Genomic DNA, 10,724 nt, shown 5'->3' with positions numbered 1-10,724 from the left:
GTTATTAAATGACTCTAGAAGCACCACAATCATTGGAAATCCTGTTGAGATTTAACAGGTGGCCATATGCTACTCTCGATTAGAGGAAGCAGAGGGCAGCAAGATGAACCTGAAAACCTGTCAAATGTAGGCAGAGCTGAGAGTTTACTACATTCCCACTTGGGTACCCCAGGACATATTTTTGCAAAGGGAAAGCTCATTAGCTGCAAGAGAGCAAGTAGCAGTACTCTGTGAAATCTTGGGGTACAAAGCATGCTTTCCATCAGGGATGTATATATTACTGGCGCTCAGCATCTTAATACTTTCTACTATTCTCCCCGCAAAACTCCACAGGTCCAGAACAGAGCAATTCTATTTAGCTTGCTGTGTGTAATTTTTTCTTTTTTTTTTTTTTTTTTTTCTAGAAAGAAGGTGCAGCAACACACAGTTGTTTTGGCTTCTCCATGCCTGGTTTGCTGTCAGTGTGATCAGAGAGAAGGAATCCTTCTTGAAGGTTTGGAAAACTAATGAAATACTGTGAAGTTAGTTCTTTCAAAGATGTAGATTTTAATGTAATCTTTGCTTTGAATGTATGTGTTTGTGTTTGCAATAGGTATGTACATGCATGTTTTTAAGGGCTTCCAAAAATATTCCTTAATTTCTATTTTTTGAATTCTCAACATGTTATTTTCAGTTTTATGTATTCCCACAAGTAAATTCAATTCGATATATTTTTAATTATGGGCTGTTTGATGACTTGTACAATTGATATCACATTTTTTCCCCACTGCAAAACATATATCTTAGATTTTAAAATAGATTCAGTATGATGGATGGAAAGCACCTTCACCTGATGATGCTCCAAACCAATCCTGTGGTTTGCACTTTAGCAGGAATTTGGTTCACATGCCACATCCAGCAGCCAAGAGGACTAAAACAGACATTTTTTCCCCCTGATTCATAACTTTTTGATTCTCTCAGTGGACACCAGCCCCTATATTAGAAGGTCTGTTTGCATGAGCTGAGAAAAATCCAGAAAAAAAAACGAAATACAAAATAACAGCAAGATCATGAAGAGGTATTCCATTTTGTCATAAAATCCATTAAAAGCTGGGATTTCTTCTCAAGTATTTACAAGAGACTATGAATCTTTCGCCTCTCTAGTGCATAATTTGTGTTCCAGTCTCTGAGTTCTTCTGAGTAAAAGGTAACTCTGTTCAGCAAGTCCTATATCTGCAGTCACTAGCAGGAACTTATTAACCAGCTATGAAGCAGAGCTTGCAATGTATTTTCTTTCTGTACTGTGGAAGCCATCAATTTTCAAACTCCTGTAAGACTAGAAGAGCATTCACCGTGGCAGCACAGAAACACCTAAGGTCTTAGATGTAACATCTAAGGACTGCCTACTCTGGGAGATCAGTGTCTTCCATTTCTGTCAGGTCCCAGTCCTCTTTTGGTAAGGGGCATTTTGTTCAACCACTTGGTTCTCCACTCACTGCTGAACTGTAGATTATCTGCTGTTACAGGGATCGTCTACAGAAGATCCATGACTGTATTCACCTTGTAAGACAGTTCATTTTGCTGGGCTAACTTCTGCTTCTTACTTTTCTGCATAGTAGCTTTTATTCAGCAAACTGAACTGCTTAAAGTTGGAGCTAAAATTCTGAGCTAAGTCTGCTCTTCTAGTCTACAGTCTATAGTGCATGATAATTCCTTCCTTGTTTTCTTGTTTGTTTTTCAGCCATTGCGCTCCCTACTCCATTATTCCCTTTAAGAATATATGGTCATGCTTTTCTTAAATTTTCATATCACTTAAAAATACTTCTATCAGCCTAAAGAAAAAAAAAACATCTTTATTTAAATCTTTTTTTTTTTTTTTTTTTTTTTTTTTCCTGGCAGGATGTCTTCCCAGAGCTGAGGTGTCACATCTGAATTAAGTTCACAAAGGACAAACCAATTCTGAAGTAAGTACTATTGCTTCTTTTTAACCATTAGCACTGATATTTCCCACGGTAGTTGCTTTTTAATAAAATCTAAATATGTGAAGTCATTCTGGCTTATTCCCTGAATTATTTAATCATCTATGGACAGGCATGAGGATCTTCAGAAATGTCTAAATTAGTTCAGAATGAGACAACAATGCATGTGTTTTACTACTGAAACAGCATACCAAAGAAAGTGTTAGACTTTGTCTTTTCAGTGCCCTCAGATTAAGACTTGGTGCCTTACTAGCTATACATAGCACGGGCTACTTGGAAAGATTCCAGGGCCACTGGGTGAGGTTATTTACTGTGTTATGCAGGTGGTGAGTCTAAATGATCTAATGATCTTTATGCCCAGAAAAATCTCTTATTCTACATAATACTCTTGACCTTTTTCTTTGTCACTTATTTATCTACACTTAGGAAAGGCTGATGTGTGACTTATTTTACTGATGGCATGCCCTGTGTCCCCGTACCATTGTTAATGTGCTGTGATTTTTTATTCAGTCATTAAAGTACTATTAAAGACCTCAATATTGGTCTTTATGTGGTCACTGGAAGAGTTTTAAGCAGGTTGTTATTACTCTTAAACTGTCTTGCACTATTCAGCATACTCTAAGCAGCAATTACAAAACGGGTTACTTAACATCAAACCTGTACACAGTAAGCTGGTGAAATATGTTTCAGAGGTATAATTCACCCATCCACCAGAGCACAATAAAACACCATCTGTATTTCTGATTTTATTGGTTCTGTCTGCTTTCATCTGGTGCCTGAACATTTTATCTGTTCATACTGTTTTTTCTAATGCAATAAAAAGATCAGACAGGATTTTGCCCTTTATTTTAAGTGTTTGCTGCATTTAGAGGTAAATAACAACCACTTTTTGTGTTGTATATATTCAGACTCTTGAAGGAAGAAAATATTTTGAGAATAAGCATTCTCTACTGCATCCAAAGTATGGTTTAATATGAACAGCCTCTTCTTAACATCTTGTTTTTGTTTTGCTGTCAAATGTGCCTGTCCCTTTCTACTTCAAAAACAAAGGAAGTGGAGTGGAGGAACTGATTTCCTTGCAGTAGGTTTGCATGTTGAAATAGTTGTCAGGTATACCTACCTTATAAAAATTTCCCCTTGTGCCATTTCCTCCAGTTGTCTCCACAGCAACTTGCTTTGTCATCTTCTACAATTGCTATGGAAGTGAATGCATGTGTTCTTATTAATCTAGCCGACAACTTTATTCCCAAGACAGCAGCATCATCCATTAGGGATGGGTAATAAAAGTGTCCTAATATTCTCCCATCTGCTATCCATGCTTCCAGGAGACTCATCTCTCTAGCAGAAAGGTGGCAGAGATAGACCCCATCAACTTGTGGTCTGCATGGATTGTTTCCAAAGTGTGATAGAGCCTGATTCTAGGCCTCAACCTGCAAAAAATAAGTTCAGATTGGAGCATCTAGTTTTTGATACTGTGTCCTCTAGCTCAGTAGGATACATCTCTGGGATTTAGGGATTTATGTTTCTTCATGCATTTTAAAAGAAAAAGTGACGCATGGGATGCATAAAAAATAAATTAGGGAAATACAAAATTTAACCAACCACAAATGCCCTTAGCCATGTCTGAAATGCTGCTGAAAGGTGCATCACAACACAAAAATTAGAGAATTTCAGTACAGTGGTCTAATTTGAACTAATTTCTGACCATAGGGATCAATCAGGACTCTGAATCATATACTTTCCCATAAAATAATGCAGGTGAGGCCACTCTATAACTTATTAAAACACTGAACAAGTCTTTTAGCATATGTAAAGTTCCATTCCCCTCAGCTCAGAAGAGCCCAGCAGGGTTTTAACTTGGTGGTGGACAAAGTATGGGTCCCCCATTAATTCTATCAAATCTATTGCCCTTTGCATGTAGAAATTAAGAATTAATTCATCCAGAGAGACTGAGCAACTTAGTCGTTAAGGCTTCACAGGGAGAGGAAAGATTTGGATTCCAGTCCCTGCAAAGATGGATTCTAAATCATTTACATCAGGAGTGAGATGAGTACAGATCCTCTCTTACAAGCAGATAAGTCTTTTCAGAAATGAGCTGACACTCTGAGCACCAAAACAGATCACAGGAACTACAATAAAAATCAGCGTTCTGCCAAAGCTAAAGGGATAGGAATCTGTCAGGGAGAATGATGGAGCAAGAAGAGTTTATTATAACAGGCAAAAGAAAAAAGCAAGTGAAAAGTGTAAGGAACTGGAAAGGACTTTAAGGAACACAGTGCTGTTTAATGGGGGAGAAACTGAGAGACAAGCAGTTAACAAGCCAGTGTGATGATTAGCATTTTTTTCAAGACAGTTTGCAGAAAGTGACAAGTTAAAGGCTTTGATTTGCCTTTTTCTTACTCTGCTCATGTACTTACATCACTCATTCAATACAATAACCTATCCTAAGCAGTTGTAGGAAGCAGCATTTTTTTTGTTAACTTTTAAATAAGGAAAAAAATTGGAATTTGAAGTATGCATTTCTTTAATAGATAAAGGGTAAAATAAAGAAGTATAGCTGAGTGAATTTTTTGCTTGTCATTTGATAAATTAACATTCAGCATAGGAAGTCCAAAACTATTCAGTTCACATGATGTCAGTCTTTGTCTCCATTATAAAATTGTATCAAAATGAAAACATTCATTCCTGAGCTTGGAAGAACCTAATTCTTCAGATATTCCCTTAATGGGAGTCATGAGTGTTATTTTATTTGGGAGTCAGAAGTGCTGAGATAAGAAGCAGTAGCAGTTTTGGGATTTCTTTCTTCCCTTCCTTCTTATTCCTTTCTATTCAATCAGGAAGAAGTGCAATCTAGGTAAGTAACAGCAAGGCATCCTACATTAAGATAGCAAGTGAGGTTGAAAAGTCAATCTTACAGGCTTTAGAGGAGCTGATACTAGTAGAAAAAGAGTGCCTGCTGATCAAAGCCAGAAGATATAAACATCCTTCGATCTGCTTTCATAAGTCAACAAAGCACATAAACTAGGAAAAAAATGCTTTCCTCTGGTTTGTTTCCCAAAAATGAGAAACTGCTAAAGCCTGTAAGTAAAGAGTGAATATGAGATAGTTGTCAGTGTAATGTCAGCTTCTAGTAGAACAGAAATAACTCACAAATCTTGGAATAAGTTCTCCACTGCCTTGCACGTTGTACAGTCTTTTAATCAAAAGCCAGAATGAACAGTTTCCATCCAGCCTCAAAATACCATGTTGTATTATGCAGAAAGAGGACTATTGCAAAAACGTTGCTTTTCCTGTATTTAAGATCTAAAACCACTACTATGCAGGGTTCTGCTTGAGTAATGACTTCAGTGGCATTCCTTTTTCCTTTTGTATAAAATATATTTTGGCTTATGTTTTCTTTCAGCATACTTCTATAAATTCTCGTGGGACACAGTATGGGAGCCCTTCCAGGATGTGACCTTTAGATATAGATAGAGGAAGTGTGAATGCATATATTCTCATATGGTAAATTATGTATTGACCATAATGACAATTTTCCCTTGTTCCTTTCTAAACAGTTTCATTTTAGGTATTTGTATGACATCACAATATAATTAGTCTTCCATAACATATAATCTTTGGGTCAATTCTGTTTGTTTAGAGTCTTAAACACTTTGCTGCATTTTGATAAAGACATTGTACCGTTTAATGCCAGTGTACTATAATATCTTCCATCAAAAAGTGAAACACATTTTCACATATTATGTGAGGCTATTAACTTATCTATCATTGCAAAACTAGAGCCACAGATAAACCACCTCCTATCCCTTTGTGGTCAGAGGTAATTCTTTTTGCTTATTAGCTGTGTGTTGGTTTTACAGATCTTGTCACTGGTGCCACATTTTCTGTGGCCATTTTCTATTGTGGAATGTTCTCTAATGACAATTGCATGGCAATTTAATACAAAACTAAATTCCAGTGGTGGAGGCCAGTGTCTTATCTACATAATTGTTTAGTGCAGACAGAAATTTTCTCTGATTTCTTGACTCACACGGATAAATGATTATCCTTAGTATCCTTAGGAAGTAACTTACTTGTCTTCTGGTCATGCGTAAGGCTGTGTTTGAGACTATGATGCTTGGCTGCAGGCACAAGGCACTTTTTTGTGAGATCGAAAGGGGTGCTGTCACCAGTTGCATCGCAGCCCTGCAGCTGATATCCCAGTGCACAATACTTGCAATTGGCATAGCAAGCCAACCAGCTGCAGATCAAGATAAGCAGCTACGTCTCTCCCTGCCTGCAGCCCTCACTACATAGTAATTAATGTAGGCTTTCAGTACTCCTAGGGTTTTTGCCTTGAGAATTAGAGAGGATATACATCTTCCTAATGATGCTGTGCAGCACTGAATAGACATGGTTGTTTATGGTGAAACAAAACTGTGATGTAAATAAGGAATCAGTTAAATCCAGTTAACTATTTAATAGTTTTGAGTGGCAAAGTATCCAAGTCCATGAACCTCAGTACATAATGATAGCTTGATATAAACGTCTTCTAGAAATTAAAATGCACTGAAATGCTGCATTATATATATAAGCATTAACAAACTTTTTTTCTTTCTTTCTTTCTTTTTTTTTTCCCCACACTCTCTATTTGGTCTTCTAACAAAATCCTAATCAACAAATTTTTCTATCGTATTACATTTGTATACATATTTTATACATTTACTTAAAAATACATGGAGAGATCTAAATATACTGCTCTTTGTGTTAGTGTAGGTTTAGCAAGCATGCAGAAAGCAGTCTTGCCAAAGCATGCAAAAACATTTTGGCTTGACTGTACTAGTATCTTTTTCTGATCAAAGTAGGTTATTCTTTTGGACATATATTTTCTTATACTGAAAATGCCTGGAAGCATAACAGAAGTAAATTAATTGCATGGTAACAGTTACAGCACTCCCCAAGTTCAAAAGGATGCAAAGTCAACAAACAATACAGTAAATGAGAATGTGAAGACAAAAAGTTTCTCTGTATCTTTTTGGCAAGGATGTAAGCTGGCATTGTTGCTCTTGGAATATCATCTTGGACCTCTGCCAGCTGTGCAGCATCTCAAAACATTTTCTGTTTTTGTTTCTTGCCTTTGTAGCAAGTGCTGAGTTTTGCTTGGAGATTTTAGCTTTTAATGAGTGAAAATCTGAGTGAAGTCCAGCTAAAGACTTCAACTTTTTCCTGTAATATCTGCAATATTGAGTTAAATTAAATAGGGCAAAATTGATCTCCAGTCAAGTAAGCTAGAGCTTTTCTGTTGACTGTTAGGTCAATTTTCATGCAACGCCCCTAAATTTTAAGGAAAAGCTTTCCCTTTGCATTAGGATTAACTAATAACTACAAAATCTTCAGTCGTGTAGTGCATGATCCCATTAAAGCCATCTGTAACATCTTGCCTTCAAATTATAATTGGGGTGCATCATTAACAATGAAACTGAATTGCAAATGGTGATTGTAGAGAAAGAAAACTGTACTGACTTCAGTAGGATCAGCATTTCATTTAGAATAATCTTATCTGTAGAAGATCATGGCCTGTGTATGGAGATGCCTATGTAGAATTTTAGTGCGTAAGAAGGATTTTTACTTGAGAAGGATTTTTACTTGTATTTATTGCATTATTTGTGCAGAGGATTAACTTTCAGTTGGGATAAGCATTGTTAAAAGTCAGAAATCCCATAAACTTTAATGAAGTCGTACTGCCTGAACATTCAGCTTATTGTGTATGTTCATTGTATTATTTTGTTTTCTATTTATCTATTGAACAGTTTTGTGCCTGCAGTATCCCAAACATGTATGGACAGTTAGTCTGAAAGTATAACAGGGACAAAGAAACGGACTTTGCCAAAGAAATATCAGCAGGACTATCAAAAAGCTACTTAAAATGTTTAAGGTTAGTATTTGGAAAGAAGCATTGGTGTGCTGATGGTCATGTGGGGTGATTGCTTGCTCTCTCCTCTCTGTGACGCTGAACAAGGATGTACCTTGCTTAATGTCACCTGAAGGCAGCAGAAATAGTCAAGGCAGTTTATGGAGTTCTGATAACTGTGTTGGAGTGTGCTGGATTTCTGGAGAGAAAGCATCTGTTTTCTAGAAGTGTGAAATGACGTGAAGTTAAATTGCTGATGTTGGTAAATAATTGTGGAGGGCACTAGGCCTATTTTTACAGGCAGTGAGTCCAGGAACCAATGATCACTTGCCTCCTGAAGAACATGATAGTCCTGTTCCACTCAAGGCTGCACTTAGTCACATTTGTTTCAAAATCAGAATATTTGTGCCTGGCACTCACAACAGCATTTTTCTAATACTGTCTTGATACAGGAGCTGATGAATCTACAATTTATAAGTGGCCAAATGCATGTTCTCCATGACAGGGTAGGGATTGGAGCAAATGTAGCAGTTAAGCCAAATAATAAAAGCAGAAAGAAAAGAAGCCAACTTTCCTTCTCTTACTGTCACCTTCAGAAGGCAATTGTCAGAGAGACTTTTCTGTTCAGTGTATATCAAGGTACGGATCTGGTTTAGATTTTTGTGAATAACTTGAGCAGGTGAGTTAGCTTTGATGTCCTGCTTAGTGTGGTGGAAAGACCTATGCTGTAGTCTAGCATACATGCCCCCCAGCTAGGGCAGTGCTGCCTGTGCTCCAGCCTTCCAGACTCAGCTGAGGAAGCTTTGGTTTGTTTGCCTCACGGAAGTGGAAAAGGGGATGTAATTTTTTAACTTTTTGTTGTTGTTGTTGTTATTATTATTTCCAGATTAAGCCCAGTAGGTAGATATTATTCAAATTTTAAAAATTACAACTTCAGCCACAGATAGAGTATGAGATTAAATGTTATGGCCATTTGAACTCAATGGAAACTACTTCTGCAGACTGTGAAGACTTGGGGTTTGGACAGAAGTGACTTAGCACATTATGGAGGAAGGTGCTTGAACGTGCTTCTGAGGGCAGCTGTTTCCTTTCACTTTTGCCCTGTACCAAAAGAAATGAAAGAAGAAAGAAAAACATAGGAAGAAAGAGAAAGAAAGGTGTGAGAGACAGCTTTCATGTACAACTGAAGGGGTAAGTGGACGAAATACTGGGAGAGTGAGAAGAGAGGAAGGTCACTGTCCCAAAGGACAATGCCAAATGACTACAAGCATAGATAAAGAATTTTGCAGATATGAATTTTATGCTTATTGTTTGATTTTTTTTTAGCATAATTTGCACTGCTTTATTTTCATGACTGTTGGTAAGGGGTCAGATTGCTCTAAAAGCAAATATTTTATTGTATACATATAGTGGGATATTCAGAGACACTGCTGACATTTAACCTACTCAGATCAGTTATGCCAACTGAGATGACAAGAACAAAAATGTCTGAGGATCTCTTACAATTGATATGAAAAAATACCCTCTTGTTTTCCTTGCATAATTATAACACATGTGCTTAGGTCTCCTGATGTTGAACAACCCTTTATTGCTTAAATTTATCCAGGTTTCTGTGCTGAATCAAAAATGTTCGGTGTTGAAGAGAATGCTTCGGCTTTCGAATATGGAGAGAAGGAGACATTTCCCATCAGTGTGACTAGTCTTTTTGTAAGTAAAATAAATGGTGGCTGCACAGTCATTTCTAACAGAAATTTAAAACCAAACCAACAAAATAACACACAAGCAAAAAACTGTTTTTTAAGTTATGGTTAGCAGGGAATATGCATAAGTGTACATTAGAAACATTTCCATTTGAACACCAGAGAATACTTTTTTCTCCTGCAGAATAGCTAAAGAAGTTCAAAAAATACTAAAGTAAACCATCATTCATGTTTATATGAATTCTATATAACTGAACAATCATATAATAAATCTATATAATCTGAACAATCAGGGCTTCAGATGTTTACTTCAGAGCTCTTTGAGTTTTTCTTCACTTTATTGTGTTTATATTCTGTATGTATTCATTCTTGGATTCAAAGGAGTTAAAAATAATAAAAGGAAGCCTAGGGTAGGACAGGCGTAAACAAATGTAACTGTCTATGAGAAATGACACTCACATATTTTTCACTGATCCTTGAAAAATTAGATGAGCCTCAGACTTACTTTTGGATTTATCTGCCCTGGTTGTGCTAATGTCTTAGGGCATTCCCAAAGTACCCCGAAGGAATAAAGTCCTTATTTTATCTCCTTTTTCTTGTAAGAGCAAAGATGAACAAAGTGAAATATCGATTCAATTGCTTAATAAACTGATAAACCTGTAGGAGAAAAATGTTTTCTGCTGCATCATTTGTCATAAATGAAATTATTAAAATTAACAAACAAACAAACAAACAAAAAAAAACACACAAAAAAACAAAACCCGGGTGGCCTTTGCCAGAAATTGGATAAACACAGTAATCGTAAAACAATTGTTCCTTCAGTCTTCCTAATCTCTGGAGACAACTAAATTAACACAGAAATCAAAGAGCTTTCATTTACCCTGAAGCCAAGTGTTCCTAAAACCACGAAAACTCTTATTGATACAATTTATTGCAGACTCCGTCCTGAAGCAAAAAAAGTAACTTTGCACATATTTATTTTAATACTTTTGCCCTTTGACTAAAGCTTGCTTTTGACTTGCATGGTCCCATTGAAGAGCAATGCCTGGCAGTGACATACTTACTTAATAGCCTCAGTGCATACTTCATCTGTTTATGCAGAAGCATCATTTTTGTGCACACTGCTGAGAATAAAAACCAAGGTTGATATACCAAAAAGGAAAAACACCACTTACC

General features: G+C 36.6%; 1 long non-coding RNA gene across 1 annotated transcript; it reads left to right on the top strand.

Moving 5' to 3' along the window:
- The first annotated feature begins 414 nt into the window (after positions 1-414).
- On the top strand, positions 415-9,529 carry LOC122180465. Its single transcript, XR_006179089.1, has 5 exons — positions 415-493; positions 1,879-1,943; positions 7,748-7,872; positions 8,850-9,039; positions 9,455-9,529. It is a non-coding gene; the product is annotated as an uncharacterized LOC122180465 (long non-coding RNA).
- Positions 9,530-10,724: the final 1,195 nt, after the last annotated feature.

The sequence above is a fragment of the Lagopus leucura genome, unplaced genomic scaffold (genome assembly GCF_019238085.1).
Source record: "Lagopus leucura isolate 7727_CA_CO unplaced genomic scaffold, USGS_WTPT01 Super-Scaffold_100004, whole genome shotgun sequence".
Taxonomy (NCBI): domain Eukaryota; kingdom Metazoa; phylum Chordata; class Aves; order Galliformes; family Phasianidae; genus Lagopus; species Lagopus leucura.
Note: the sequence above shows the minus strand (reverse complement) of the source record. Positions and strands in the feature narration are given on the sequence as shown.